The sequence below is a fragment of the Zosterops lateralis genome, assembly GCF_965231275.1.
Source record: "Zosterops lateralis genome assembly, chromosome: 13".
Taxonomy (NCBI): Eukaryota; Metazoa; Chordata; class Aves; order Passeriformes; family Zosteropidae; genus Zosterops; species Zosterops lateralis.
Window position 1 is genome coordinate 9,157,430 of NC_139773.1, and position 16,778 is coordinate 9,174,207.

A 16,778-nucleotide genomic window follows, 5' to 3' on the forward strand; every position below is an offset into this window, starting at 1 on the left:
CATCAGAAATTAACAAGCCAGGCAGAACTCTGACTTAAAAATGTTACCAGCTTCCAAGTAAGTTTCCTGATGGCAACATGGGGCACGTCAAAGGTTTAATTATATTGTGTGATAAAAATATATTGTATTTATATTATGTTTATCCTCACAACAAACAGGAATTCTTTCACATAAGTTCTAGATTTTAATAGGCAGGTGTTTCTGTAATGTGTCATCGTTCTGCCTGTGTGTTTCACAAGATCATGTTCCATTCTCTCTCCTGTTGAATAAAGTTGTGTTTTATGTATGTGCTAAATAGATTTGTTAGATACTTTTCAGTGTCTGCCAAAACGAAATATTTGCTTTCCAAGAAGGGGATCTTTTGGCCTTTCTTTTTCCACATTCCACATAATATAAAAGAAATTTGGTGTAGTCTTTCCAATTTGTTTCCATTTTTGCATTTAAAAACCAAAACCATTCCCAATCTTATTTCTGCTGTAAAGAAATATTAACAGTTCAGCAGAAACAGAAAACACTTTGAATAACTTCTCGTTTTTAACCTTCATGTAAATTGACTTCTGGACATCAAACAGCCTTAATAGATAATGTAGTTGATGTTCCTGTAAGCACAGCTTTTCCCCACAGAATATTTTCTTGTGTTTTATGCATCCTCCCTTTATGGGAGTATAATGTCCCAACTCAAATGGTGGACACATTTCCTTCAGAGACTAATTTATAGACCTAAATATTTAGTAAACAAGTCAGTTGTGGCTTATTAACTATTTGAGTGTTATTTGCACTGTGCTAGTTAATAGGGCTTGTTGTGCTGGCCAGACTAATATAATAAAATGGGGCTGTCCTTTGTTTCCCTGGGCCAGGTGGGCTGTGCAGCATCAGCTGCTCTCCCTGCTGTGAGTGCTGCCCTGGGGGATGAGGCTGGGTCACCACAGGTCTGTCCTACCATGGGAAGTTCTGCAGGGATGGCTCTGCTGGCCACACCATCTCTGCTAACATTGACCTGATGCTTGGGTAGCTGTGCCAATACTGAGCAGCCTTTCCAGTTTCAGCCACTCTTTTGGATTGTTTTTCCTCCCAGTATATTGAATTATCTTTCTCTAGTGTTTCAGTTTTTTTCTGAAATATTGCAAGGTAACATGCCCATGTTAGTCAAAGATCTTCAAATTTTAAATAATTCAAAGATAGAATTTATTGCCTCTTTTGTTTAGGAACATACTTGACTAATATGACAGATAATAGCAATCAAAAAGAGTCAAGGAATCTTTTAAAACCAAAAATTAAAAGAGCCATAAATGTCACTACATTTGAGCAGGAACAGGTACCTTTTTAGCACCATTTCTAGTGCCATATTATATAAATTTACTTATCTTAATACTGAAATAAACTTATTAAGCTTGAAAGTCTCTGATTTCCATCAGCATCAGTTATAGGACATGATGGTCAAATAAAGGTAAATAAATATGATTTTTTATTAGTAGGTTAATATGAGTTTATTAAGAAAAATACTAAGCCATTAGTGCTATAAATGAGGCATAGTTTTCAACAGAAATATCAAAGTTCAAAGGAATTTAATGCATGTTGATTTGTTCGTAGACAGGTTGATGTTTCTTCTACACAGAAGTCTGTCCCTTGAAATGTAAAATTTTTCAATACATCAGAATAAAAAGGCAGAGAACAAAAGTAGTTTGAGCTGTCTTCTTTGAAAAAAAAAGTTCCTTAATCCCTTTTTGAATTTTCAGCTCATGTTTTAGTCAGCAAAACAAACACACTGCTCAATGTTGTAGGCAATGATAACACCGGGGTAAACACAGGAAATGCTTTTATTAATGTGATCTAAGCATTTAATTGCCTTCCTTGTAGTTTAATCTTATCTTTACACATTGAAGCAGTGCATATTGTACATTTCTGATCCTCAAAGGACAGCTATTCATATGGCATTGTAGAATAAGACATTATCACCAGGAACCTGACAGGCCTGTAATGTTGCTTGTCAGCTGAGGGGCTTGGAAGTTTCTTCTAATTATGAAGGAGATGTACAAAAGATCATGGTTTGCAAAAGACAATGCTGAATACCATTTTATAATGAAAGAGAAGACGTGAAGTCAAAATGTGCCATGAGTGCTGGCTTCTAGTGTGAAACAAAGTGTCAGAATTCAGTAACCCCCAAACCAGAGAGTTCAGCCTCTAAATGATACATTTATAATTAGCTTAAATTAAACAAACAAAGCTTTAAATTATGTGATAAAAGGGCTATAAACTTAATCCACATTTTAGGAGCCATGTTTATGATAAGCCAATTATCAAAAGAAATGGTACTCATGTTGAATTTAAAATTTTTCGGATTACAGCCACGTCTCTGTACTTGCACATTTAGAGGAACATACATCAAACTAAGAAGAGAAGCTTGTTTGGTTTTTTTAACCAGCTTTTTTAGGTTCCTCTCTGAAGGCAAGCAATGTAATGCCAGGATCCCCTTCTCTGTTCCAGATCTAGATTATGTTTTGCTTGCCTAAATGTGTGAAAGCAGAATTGCCCACAGGCTGGATTTCGAATCTTGTTTTGCTGGTGTTTAGTATGTTCATCTTTTTCTTTTTATAGAGGGACTGTATCTCCTAATATGTTTTAGAACTTTTTTTTTTTTTTTTTTTGTGGTATCACCATACTAGTGCCTGAATTTCAAATGTCTCTCTGGCTGGAGTGAGAGTCTGTCATAATTACAGAATCCATTCCCTTAACACAGAATCTATTAGGACTTCCTGTCACTCATATGGTCTATTTCCATAAATATGGCCAGCATTTAATTCCATTTTTTCTTTATTTTTGCTACTCCCACCCATTTCTTCTTTTAAAATGTGTGATAAAGCGCTGGATGTTTTACAGAACTCAGGAACAAAAGACACAGAGATGTGTAGGTTTAAATTTTCATTCTGCCATTAGGCTGCACAGCTTCCCTTGGGACGTGCTGCTAAAGCCAAGGAGCCAGGCTGCAGTGATGCACCCCTGGATAAACTCTCCCAAAATGTCCTTTATCAATATGCACAGTACTTGCTAATATACTAGGTAACATGAATGCAGTTGCATCCATATCTCCTGAATTCATATGCTATTATACAGAAAAATTAGATAGATAACCAAACAAGATTTCTCTCTCCTCTTCAAAATTCGAAATAAAATATAAATATTCATTTCAAATATTGTGAGCATATTTGTTTCAAAACACAATGTCTTTGCCAATCCTCTAAGCACCATTTTTCAGTCTGTCTTAGAAATACTATTCTAGGCAGCTAAAAAAATCTAAGAGAATTTGAATTATGTATGTCTTGGCCTCTTCATCCATAATTTTCATGCAAAGGCAAAATTGTATAGCACATTTATTTCAACTCAAATCTGCTACAGGCCAATATCCTAAATTTAGACCACTGACAAAGTCTGTTTTAACTGTGTGTAACTAATTCATTTGACGTAACAGTAAACTTATATTTCCTCAGAACAGGAGCATGTCAGAGAAATTTCTGGAAAGCTTCTGATGTGTGACACTGAAGTTCAGAGGGAATCTTATTTTATCCTTTTACTGTTTTTAACAAATAATTGAGAATTGGGATCTCATTTTCCATCTTGAATTTTCCAGGGTTTATTGCCTTTAAAAGTAAATATAATCAAGTACAGGGATACCCTTAAATATTACTGTTTCCTCATAGCTGTTGAAGCTGACAATCAGTTTGCTTGTGCCATTTGTAACATCAACAGTTTCTCAGTGTATTTTTGACTATTGCCTAAATCGTGTTCTGCATGTTTATTTTTTTCCAGTAGATTTGCAGTTGGGCTCTCATTAGCTTTGATAAAAGCCAATGATATAAAAGAATGTGACTGTAGAACCATTAGGTAGGTTCCCCTTGAACTTTCTCAAGGCCAGGAGCCTGCCCTGCTTTTTCTGTTTTCAGATTTATGTAAGTATGGCACCCGTTGCTTTTAGTGGAATCACTTCTGATTTACAGCAGTTGAAACCAGGCTTTAGGGTAGAGTAATTGACTTGGTAACAATGTAAAACAATAAGCATCTGCTGTGATCCCTTCCGTGCAGATTTATATATGATAAGAGTAAGCACTTGGGAAAGGTGAAGACAGTATTAATATTATTGTGTGTGTTTTTCTGTATGCCTTCTGCTTGGTTTTTGAACTTGAGAGGTCTATTGGGAAATTTAAGAACCCTTATCATTTACTCTAATAATAAATTCGTCAAGACACAGCTCTTGTAATACTTCGTTCTTGGTTTTGATTCAATTATTTTGACATTACTGAAATGAACCTAGAAATGTCTCTCAACTGGGGAATAGAAAGGCAAAAAGAACAACATTATAAAGACACCATGAAGAAAGCTGTGTGAAGAGCCAAGTGATTCAAGAAACAGACAGGTGGAATGTTTCTCATTTCCTGCTGGCCCATCTCAATATTCCTCAGCTACTGAACCGTATTTTACCATCAGCGTCTTTCATACAACTACAGCAGTTTTGCTCTGATCAGTGATCCTTTGCTTTTTTACTGAGCTGAGAATAAAGGATTTTGAAAACAGGTTGGGGGAAAGGAAAGCTGTGTATTTCTTCAGGGAAAAATCATCTTAAAAACCACTCTTATCTTAGAGGATTACAGGAAAGGCCTGTCTGCTTTTACCTGCCATTTCATGCCATTCAATGGAATGTAAAGAAATTAAATTGGAATGAAATAGGGATGACAAAAGAGTTAAGGGGAGGTGAGGATGTTTGGTCCCTTCTGAATGAGGGAGTGAAACGCTTTGTATAACCTTTCACATGATTAATAGAATTAAGTTGTATTAATGCCATTGTTAAGTGCCAGTTCCTTGAAGTCTGTCTTCTATTTTACATCACAGCCTTAGTTCAAATCCTAAATACCTTAATTTAACAGGCAGATGACACCCAGGGGAATTAGTTTGCATAACAAAATAATTATCAGTACTTGTTCCATCTCAGCAGAAAACTCTGAAGCTTTTACTAATGACCTGAACAACTGACTCCATATTTAGGTATTTAGATTGTGTTCTAATTTTATCGTGCATGGTCCATTGCAGCTTGGCTTCTTGGAGAAAGGAAAATCTGCTCCAGCTCATCTGTATTTCCTATCTTTAGATTGTTGCATGATAATGAAAAGCTACTACTCAGTTATGATATGGTACTGTAAATACATCATGAGCTCTTCTTATGTTAACGGCAGAATTGCTTGCAGCAGGTTTGTTTGAGGTTATTTGCCCTGTGTTTTCAACTGTCTTGTATTGGCTTTATTAGTTACTTGTGACAACAGGCCTGGGCTGCTTTGGGCTTGGCTTCTGCACTGCCAGCACTCCTGGGCATGTTGTCTTTCTTGATGGGAGATTCTGCTTCCAGGGAATTTTCCATTTGACAATATCTGACCAGGGTTTCTGAGAATCTTGCAGCGTGGCCCATCTATTTGTGGGCACAGTTTAGATGAAGTCTGGAAGTCCTGGAGTTGTCTGGTTTGTGCTCAGGTGCCTTTTGCTGTCCGTGGAGCAGAGCTGGTGATGTGAGCAGGACTGTGAGGGCACAGAGCAGCTGCTGGGCTGGGCTGTGCTGTGCCAGGGGCTCATCCTGCTCCACCCAGGCTGGTTGTGCAGGGCAGCTCTGCCACAGCCAGACTCACTGCCCTCACTGAAATATACCCCACAGTGCATGGGAATGAATTTCCCTAGGGCATCCTGAGTTATTTTATAAACCATAATTTTAGGTTCTAATGTGTTTTGAACTGCACATCTCACTTATATGAGCCGGTGACTTCTTGGATCCTGTGAATTGTTAATCTGTATGGGAGAAAAGACAACTCTTCTCAGGTTTGCTGTTAAAATTAAATATGTGTATCTAATATAACTATTTTTGCCTGCAGGTAAATGATGTTTATTTAAAAAATTGACATACTTATAATTTTTCAAATGAATTTAAAAAATACTGTCAAAACCTTAAGATTTTCTACTAGCTTGACTGTACTTCTACAGGTAAGTTGGCTAGGGAAAGGAATGTTTGAAAAACAACTATAATTGAAAAGACAGTACTGTCAGGAGTCTATAGCATAGTGAAAATAACAAAATTAGGAAAAAATTCCACGTCCATGCAGAAAAATGTTTCCAATTGCAAACCTGTTATGTATAACTCAATACAACTTGGCACTGTTGTTAAGCTGTTTAGTGGCTTTTTTTTTTTTTTTTTTTTTTTTTTTTTTTTTAACAGTGTTCAAGCTCTGAGCTCTCAAATAGATAAAATTCTTTCTCTCTTCTATTCATGTCATCTTTGTATCAGGGTAAGGTCACTTCAAAGACAGCCCCAGGGACCTTGCATCGTGGCTCTGTGCTCATAGAGCTGACCTACTGATAAACAGGGGAGTTTGGTGCTTGGATGTGCCAGTCTGTGGTTCCACAGATATTTACTCAGAAGTGAGAATCAAAACAATACATGAAAGCTGAGCTTTCATTTCTTTTGGGATTTGCTTCTTGTCTTATTTTGGAAAACTCCATTAAAAGCTTTTCTTCCATGGGATATACTGATGATACAGTGGATAAGGCAGATCTGAGTGTGCATCTAACAACTGGAAGAAATTATTCTGGCTGGCAGCTGAGAATTATAAGAGTGATGGTGAGATATGGTTGGTGTCACAGCAAACCTACAGATAATCTGCAGCAAATGTAAATGAACACGAGGTGGGAGCTGCTGTTCCATCACATGTCTGTGGTGAGAGGTGCCCTTCCTTGTTCAGCTCTGTGTGGGGTATGGGGACAACAGGAATCCTTGTCTGGATAGGAGTGATATCAGATGGTTCAGATGGGACAAGACCTTTGCATTTCTTGCCCAATAAAGGATAGGTCCCCATGGCCCTGCAGCTGGGATCCTGAACACTGCCAGGCATGTCCTGTGCTACATCAATGACTGAGTGCAGTTGTGTATTTTAGACTTGGCTTGTTTCTGGCAAAGCAGCTTAATTTCATATATATAACTTTCTATTTATTGCTATTAATAATCTAACAATGGTTCTTATTATTTTCCAAAATAAATACAAATAAAGAGGTTTAAGTTGGTTTGTGTGAACCATCTGTCAAGGTGGTTCTCCCAAATCTATGTAATTTCATAGGCAATGTCTGACCCAAAGATGTGCAAATATAACAAAACTGGAGACTTTTTTTGTATTTTGTTTTGCAGTCTCAATCATGTTCTTCCTCTCTGTTATACTTGAAATAAATTAGGATGTATAGAATCAGAAAGATAAAGTATATTCCCTGACAGGTGCACAATTATTTTATGCAGGGTAGTTGTTGTGTGTGTGCATGTGTGGTGTAACTTTTTTCTCACTGAAGTAATTGCAGACAACACTAAAGTCTATGAATTATTCCAAAACCAAATCCTGTTGTAAACAAGCTCATAAGAAGTCAGGAGCTCCTTAGATTATTTCTGTCCTTAGATGTTTAGCATAATGACTTGTTTCCAATGAACCATTACTTGTGCCTCTGGAGTTCCCATAGAGGAAATAAGGCATTAAATTTTAAGTGGTTTTTTTTTATTATTTTCCACCTGCCATCCTAATTGCAATTTTCAAAGTTTGCTTCCAGTGACAATGGAAATGTAGATTAAAAGAGAAAAATAGTTAAAATTAATAAAACTAAGGGTCATAACGCCAAGCAGGAGTGGTTGGAACTGAAGCAGTTATGACTGAGACCCAGTGCCTGTGGCAGGGCAGGGCTGTAGTTTGACTGAGTCTGTTGCTTCAAAGTGCATTTTGTTTTCCCTGGTATGTAGGTCAGTTAGGTTTTGGCTTATCTTTTTCACTTACCTGGTTATTCTTCAGGTAACACAATTCTGTATAAATTATTTCAGTTTTTCTTTGTTTCTTGTAACACTTTTGAGCCCTAACTGCTGTATGAATAATATATTTTACTCCTTGAGCCCTGTGTACTACTGCAGATCTATAATTGGTAAGGGTTGAGTTTGTCAGTTCTCATCATCTGTTATGAAGAGAATCCCTTTTTTCCTTGAAATGAAGGATAAACCCCTTCTTGCTTCACCCTAGTGTGATGTCATGGTCAAATTTTGTGCTGCATATTTTAGGCAAGACACTGAGATTTATTGGGGTACTTTGTTTTGCTTGAGTCTAGAGGATGGGCAAGATGAAGCAGAGAAAAGCAGTTCCAAGTTCTGCTGTCTGCTGTTGGGTTCTGTCCTGTAAGAATGTATTTTGGTAGAAGGCACACTCCTAATCAGTCTTTCCAGGTGCAACAGTGAACAGAACACCAGCAATCCTCCTGTTTATCTCACTTCAGACTCATGGGGTGCTTTGTAAATGATGGGTGATCCTCAGAATAGCTCTGTAAAACAGGAAATCACAGGTACTATTAGGCAAATGTCAAGTGGAAATTGGCGCCCTGGGGCATCTGGTGCTGCACTTGGAGGTTCCATTTAAAGCAGGTTGTGCTTGTGGAGTTTTGCTTTCTATGAAGTTAGGTGGGCTTTTTCCTCTTCAAGGAAGTAGTGGTTTTCCATGGATTTTTAATTGGTGTCTTGAGAGCTGGAGACATTGGAAAAAAGAAAAACCTGAAAAGTTCAATAAAATAATGGAAAAAAAATAATCCAAATTTTCCCTTGTAAGTTCTGAGGATGGGATATATTGCAGGCCACTCAGGGGTGTATAGAAAAGAAATGTTCTTTAAAATGCAATTTTAAAGTAATCACTTATTTTCCCCCTTTTCAATAAGTCAGCATTATTCCAGCAGTCTCTGTGCTCCAGGCAGTGGGATGTAACCTGCCTTTCCAGACACATCTCTCAGTTCCCATCCAAGCCTGCCCTGGTGGGGCTGCAAGCACTGCTGAAGACTGGGCCATGAGACAGTGAATGGAGAAATGCTCCAGGGAAAGGGACAGGGACTCACCCTGTGTGCCCAGGGCACTGTGAGACTGCTTGGGATACTCTGAAACCTTCATACAACCCAGGGCTCTCTTCTGAGCCTTTGTTTCTTCCTGTATTAGGTACTGCAGAGGTAATTGAACAACAGTAAATTCATCTGAATATATTATGGAATTAGTTGGCCTGTTTATAAAATGATTTTGCATATTCTCTGTCCTGTTGCCCAAAATTTCTGGGGGATTTGGCAAATGTGCAGTAGGAGTGAGCTAGGCTCACACTGTAGGTGTTAATTTTAATATGCATGTCATGTTTGAAAGTGTCAGGAGAAAAGACTGAATGATACTTGTTGCATATAAATCTGAAGTACATAATTGCTCCAGCTGACATGTATGAATGCACTTTCATTATCGTGTCAAGAGGACACTTTGTGCTTGCAAATGAACAATGTTTGGGGTTGGCAATAAAATGGGAAGCACTTGCTTAAATAAAGTTTATTACAGCTTTTAAGAAAAATGTAATTATGAAGTGTTCATACTGAATTAGAAAACTGTTTTTGAAGTGTTAACTTTAATATGAAATGGAGTTATGGTTTAAAGGGGAATAGTGCACAGGGCTGAGGGTTTACTAAAATGAGCCCAATATAAATGTGAAATGATGCTATTTGATTTGCATGGCCACACAATATTCAGTGGGTATGTGAGCTGGTTTCACAAAATAATGAGCAACTGACAACCTCCAGCACTTTCTTAAATCAGTTTGCTTAATTTAATGACCACAGGTAGAAAATACACATGTAAATGTAAAGATTCAGTCTGAGAATCCAAACTGAAGGGTCTAGTGTGTTAAAACTAACCAGTACAGCTAACCTTTACCTGCAGAAAAGATTCTCTGTTTGAGAACTAAAACCAATCCAAAACCAACCAAAGAACCAACCAACCAACCAACCAAAAAAAAACCAAAACAAAACAAAAAACATATATATATATATATATATATATATATATATATATATATACACATATATATATATAAAAAAGCCCAACCCCCCACAAATCACCAACCCCATATTTATTGGATAAGGATGAAACGTTAAAAGTTTCACTCAGAATCCAAACACTTTAGCTAACAGGGAAGCTCAGCAGGGCTGGTAAGGCAACGACTGTTATGTTGGGATGCTCATTAGAAGTTATTTGGAAACTTCTTATGTCATTAGTGCTGTTGGACCTCTGGCCTGTTGTGTGGCTCTGTAGGTATGACACATTATAGAGAACTAAATATAGATTTCTATGTCTAGCATAATCAAAAATAATAAAATTTTTGGGGTTCTAAGCATAGCTTTCCATCTTGCACACAGAAAACTCGTCCCAAACTGCTGTAAATTCCAAGGCAGCAGAGGTGGTACTCAAATTTATGAACTGCTGGCTACCAGCCACGTGCCTGGTGTGTTTATTATGCAGAACACATGAGTTAGGTATGATTCTGACCTGTGTGTTGCTCTGGCTTTAAATCAAAGACTGTTGAATTATGGGTTGTAATCTCTGGAGAAGCACTGGGTGAGTCCCCTGTGCAACCTGAAATGTCCTCCCTGCTCTCAGTTGGGCAGTGCAGGGTGTAGTCTCAGGTGATGGCGAACCTTATCAGCAGCAGCTGGCAGGAGTTGGAGATGCTTCCATCCAGGGGCTGGAGGCGGAGTTCAGCTTGGGAAGCTCAGAATTTATTGATTCCTCACCTCCACAAGGCAGTGTCTGCCAGCAAGGTTGTGATGGAGCCTCTGTTATCCACTGGAAGCTGAAGCTCTGAGGGAGTGTGATGGAGGTGGTGTGGTACACCATGATAATTCCTCCTTGTGTGTATTTTGCAGGAGTGAATCTGACCCACATGGCATTCAGGAGTCCATAAGAATTTGTCCATGTCTTTTGTGATTATTCAGTATTTCTAGTGGTCTGTAAAGATAAGCTATTACTCTTAAGAGAATGTTTTCTGTGTAAGTTTCCCAGTTCCATGTTTTCCTTTGTTCTTTAGGAGATCTTTCAGAAACTCCATCTGTGCTGATGTGTTTAAAAGAACAGTGATTGTCCCAGCAGTGAGGGAGATTTTGCAGAAAGGAAATAATAATTGCAGTCATATGAAAGCTTTGCTGTCCATCAACAGAGAGTCTACATGGGTTTCCCTGCAGGTCCTGTTTTGTTTGCATTTACAAATACTGTGACTTTAGTATGTCTCCTACTTGACTACAAATGCATTTCTGTGTTTATTTTTTCTCTCTCTTTCTTTATTTCTTAGGAAATAAAATAAAGCCATTTTAAGTCTTTCCACCTTTTGGGCAGGAACTTCTCAGTGAAATCTTGTGCTCCCCAGCTTCCCTCTAATGTTCTTTCTCTAAAGGTTTTGATAACCTCTTGGAGGGCTAGAGATGCTGTTCTGGCAAACCTTATGCCTGCAAAGTGGCACTTGTAGCATAAGTGCTGCCATTCAGTGAAGATTCTCATAAGAGAAGATTACTTGTGATGTCCCTGGAACTGTGTATCTTCCAATAGCTTCAAACTCGTTGGGCTCTGAGGGGTTGTAGAGAGGTGAGACACTGCTTGTACCTGCCTGGGATCACCCTCTAGTTTTCAAGCTGTTAAACTAACAATGAAAAATTCTGGTTCCTGTCTGTTTGTTCCTAGAATGCCAAAGCATTACTCTCTAGTGAGAGTTCATTGCTGTACATCAGGAAAAAAGTTGTTGAAAATTACTTAAAATTTATTATGCTTTTTTTTTTGTTTTTCTTTTGTATTTAATTATGTGTGCAACCAAAAAAAGGCAATCCTCTCACACAGCTAATTTTATTTCCCTGGCTGAATCAGGCAGTAGCTGCAGAGATGGCAAATACAATAGTCCCCTTAATGGAAGTTGGTGTTTATTGCTAAACATGCAATATTTTCCAAGATTGTGCATTAGGTATGTAACTTAGACTGGTTGAAGCACAGTTGTGTAGCACTGGAGCTCCCTATCCATCCTTAACTTGCATGCTGTATGTGCAGTGCCTTGTCCCTGAGGTGCTATTTAAACTCTGGGAGAAGTGAAGATAGAGTCATACACAGTTCTCAGTACTATTGGTATTTTTAGATTAGATAGCACTTCTGTAAACTGCTGGGGTTTGTGTGCACTGCCAACTATACCATGTTCATTTAAATCAAAATAAAAGAGAGTCAAATGGGCCTCTATTAATGCAACAATACCAGGTAGGCAATTGTAAGACCAAGGAATTGGTGAAAAAAAATCTATTGACCTTCTAAAGTTCCTCCAGTCTGAAAGAAAAGCTGTCCCTCCCAAGATATTGCAATGCTGTTTGCAGGGAAGATTAAAGACTACTTGGAAATATAATAGTTATGGAGAAAGAATGGCTGCAGCTACAGGTATTAGCTTAATGCTTGTTTGTGTGCTTAATTATTTCATTATTACCCCTACTGTGCACTTGAAAGAGTGAGAGGTTCATGGATAGGAGCTTTCACTTCTCACTAATGAAGAAAGATTGTTTTCAAAATTTAGTCAGTTTTTTGCACATAGACTTGCACAGAAAAGGAAAGAGTTCACATGCAATTCTCCATTGGCATAAATTACTATTTTTCTTTGTGACAGAAGAAACTGGAAGGACAAAAATCTCTATAGATCTGTAAACAATCTGTTTTAGTTGCAAGAACACAATAGGAAAGATCAACTAAATTGTAACCATAACTAAATTTTACCTGGTACGCTGTAAGGATTTATTTACAAATTGATCAGGGGTTTGCAATTGATCCAGAGTGGCTCAATTCTTTATTATTTTAAGGTGGTTTTTTTTAGCTTGTTTTAAAAATGCTGCCCTGGCAAAAGCAGATCTGAAAATGTCAGTCATAGTACAGCTTTTTGCAGTCATTTGTGTATTGAGGTATTTTAAAGGTAAATTAGCACATCCCTATGGAAAGGACGATTTAAAAATATTAAAATTAGAATGGAACAAGTCATGTCCAAACAAGATTGTTTTGAGAAGGGAGCCAGACAGTTGCTGTAGTTTCTTCCAAACTCCAGACAGAATGAGAGCACCATGATTTCCTAGCTGTGGTGTCAGTCCTGGTGGTTTTAGCCTCAGTAGCTTGTGTCCAGTACCAATGCACAGCCTGTGAAAAAGGGGATCTCTTGTTTTCTAAAATGGATGGCAGGTGTGGAATAATTATTTTCCTGGGTATTTTATTTTTTGGGGGAGGGAGTTAATTTGTGGGGTTTTTTTCTTGGTTTTCTTAATTTTTAAAAATTATTACTCAGGCTTTTTGATTAATTTTCTTTGGCTGCAAATGGAAGAAATAAAGCATGCTAGATTTCTATTCCATCAAGAATATAAAACCATATATTTATCAGTTCAACTTTTCACTACCACCTCCTCCCTCTTACCCATTCAGGAAGCTTCTGATTTTAAAAGTGTCAAATCTTAGAAGATGATGATGACAAATTCTGAACTGACCAAACAAGCTGAAGAAATACTTTAATTCCATATATTGTTTCTTATGGTCTTCTGGTCAGATTTTTCATAGTTTATCCATAACCCCAGTTAGCCTTGACCATCAATTCTGATATTGCACCACTGGGCAATGTCAGCATCAATGAAACATGATAATAGTGGTCACTGAAATTGACCTTTTGAATGTGGACAGAGCGAAGGAACAATGTGGGATGTGCTACAGTTATTGAGGTGATCAGAAGAAAAGAAGTTAAGTAAGAGGTATTAGAGTGAGCCTCAGTAACTGAGCCAAAAAAAAAAAAAAAAAAGAGAAAGAGCGGAAAGGAATGGTTTCCAGATGTCAGCATTGTGGGAAAAGGGAAGCCAAAGGAAAGCAGGTCTGCATGTTTGGGGGATGGAGGTAAACAGGGATTTTTCAGTGAATAAATTACCAGCCATGAGGCTGATGTGGCAAGCAGGTGGTATGAGAGAAGTACAAGACTGAATAGGACAGGTGAGATGTAGAAAAAACTTAAAACAGTCACTACATGCTAAAAAAATTACTAGTGACTGCTGGGCAAGATTTCCTTTGTTCTGTGCTGCCTGACTAAAGCTGATTTATCTTGTTTTTAAGGGGCACTTGCCTCCTTTGATTGCTATCACCATATTGGCATAATGTGTGTTGCAAAGTGACATTAGTGACAGCACTGCCAAATTAAGGAGTTTTCTGTTTTAAAATACACATCTGATATACAAAGAAAGTATGACAAATGCTAGGTCCCTTTCTGGTTGGGATTTTTGGGACAAAACATGCTTTTGCTATCAAACACCAATTGATCTAAGTAAAACAATTTTTTTTAAAGTGTATGAGAGGTATTGAAATTCCATCTCAATGCTGCTTGCTTTCCGTCAGAAATCTGCAGTTTTCTTGAGGTTTTTCTGTAGGGCCAAAAATCCAGGAATGTTCTTTGTCAATGGGATGGAAGCCATTAATAGGACAAAAATAAAAATTCAAGTAACTCTAGTGTTTATGAAATTAGAAGAATTACAGTTTCTGAAAAAAAAAAAAGAGAAATCCATTTCATATTCAACCAGCATAAGATCAAATTCCACGTGTTGAATAAATACTGTGAATCAGAGAACAGTAGGTTATGATTTTGATCTTTTGTTTATTTATATGCAGAAAAGATGCCCTCTGACTTCTAAATTCCTTATTGCTTTCCTTACATTGTTTCATGTGGCATTTGAGCTGCTTACCTTTTCTCTGCTGACCTAGTTAAAATGATAAGTTAAATTTGGTATATTGTGGGACTTATTTGTAATTAGCTGGGATGTAATCATTCCTTGAACAAATCTCATCAAATGACTTGGGACAGAGTTGCATTTAGCTTGAACAAATAGAGAATAAATCTGTTTCTCTGATTTCATTCATTCATTTTGATCATCCCATTTGCCTGAATTCAGTTTCTCATATTGAAATATTCTTTACATTCTGAGTGAATTTCTCAGCTCAAGTGTGATGGAAAACAAAGCACTGAAGTCTGAAGTGGACATGGCTGGGAATTCTAAACTTGTTCACCCCTGAAGCTTCTGGGGTCTAAACTTGGTTGGCTCACCTTGTTGGCTCTGTTCAGCTCTGTGGAAATACTGTCCCCCTGCATGCATTTGCCTTAAAAGCATTTAGAAATTCTAACTACAATGATGTGTATCAGTTTTAAGGCTTCTGTGTGTGAGACTGCTTTGTCCTCACCAAATGAATGAACAATTATGGTCTCCAAAGACGATTTAGAGAGAGATACAATATTATATGAGATTGGAAATAATATACTGGTAGTGAAGGATATTGAATTACTCAGGCTGACTCCCGGAGTGTATTCCTGCATTTCTGCATAATGATTTTGGCCATTATAATGAAATAGTATATTAAGGGAATAAAGGATTGTCAATAAGATATTTAAGCTTCCACTATGGAATGTAAAATACTTACATTTTACCATTTAATAGCAACTAAGATGTTTCACCTTATCAAACTGCAATAGGTTAGGAGAAAAACTGTTCCTTCAGTGTTGTATATCAGCCCTAGGGTGAAGGTAGGGTTAAATTTCACTGTCTAATGCACATTTGTTCTCATCATAAAGCTAATCTTGTAATTTCTCACAAGACTGGCAATCTTGGGAGAAATGAGCTAGTACTGAGGTTAAATTACCTCTTACCCTAAAGGAGGCAAAGGATATTCTTGGATGAATGGCTCAGCATGATACACATTATAGATAACTAAGGTGTTGCATAATGCAAGTCTTGGCTTTTGGCTGTGGAAAGAGCTTTAGGCCTGTTTTTAGTAGCATATCTGTCTGGAAAATAATTCAAGGCTTTTTAAAATTATTCAGTTTTAGAGAAAGTCTTTAAAATTCTACTATCTCATTTTATATTTTCTGTTGACTACTGATCTCAGAGTTTTCAATAGTGGTTGGAGCTATTAACACAGTCACTTTCTAGCAGAAAAATGTACAGTTTTGGCTGGTTTTTTTTTTTTTCTGTGCAATGTACAGGATACTGGAATTTAAGTAGTGTGGGGTTTTTAATGTACATGGCTATAAGTGGTAAAACACCTTTTTCTCAACATAGCAATGGAGTTAAAACTTTTAAAGCCTTTATGTCCATGCTTACAGATTTAAAGAAAATAAACTGTATTGTTTTCAGCACTCAGTTTAATATTAATTATTGAAATGAATGAATCTAAGAAGAAGCAGAGCTCACACATTTGTTCAAAACAGATTTTACAATCTGTTTTTGATTGTTTCCTGACAGCACTGATCCTTCTTTTCCGAAACAGACTTATGATAAAACATAGAGCCATAGAAAGAGTTGAAAAATAATTCTGGCATAACTTATTTAATGCTGGTTACACAATTACTTTTATCTCATAATAAATTATTTTTCATAATTTTCACCCATTCCATGTGAGAGTAACAAGAAATGGCAAGCTCGGCAGAAAGCAGAGATATTATAATATATGAGTGGTTATTAAAAGTGTCAAGAAAGGAAAGTATTTAGAGGAAAAGCCTGGACTGAAAGAAATTAAAGTGCCTATTAAGATTATTAATATAACACAGCTGTGGCTCATAGTTCAAATAGTGAGTGTTTCTTGAGTGTGCAACATCCCTTCGTTTGCCAGTAGTGCAGAGTTAAGGGGAGAGATTCACTTTACTCAGTGCTCTTTGATATATTTGTGAAGAAATGGAACAAATTCAGCACATTTTTTGGATATGTTTTGATTGGAGGTTGAAGACATGACACTCAAAATGGCAGAGAATTTAATAGAGAGGCAAGATGAATGGGGAAGGTAACAGTGAAATTATAACTTTATAAAATGGGCTGTAGCTGATAATAAGTCTTATGTTGTTGGCAGTCAC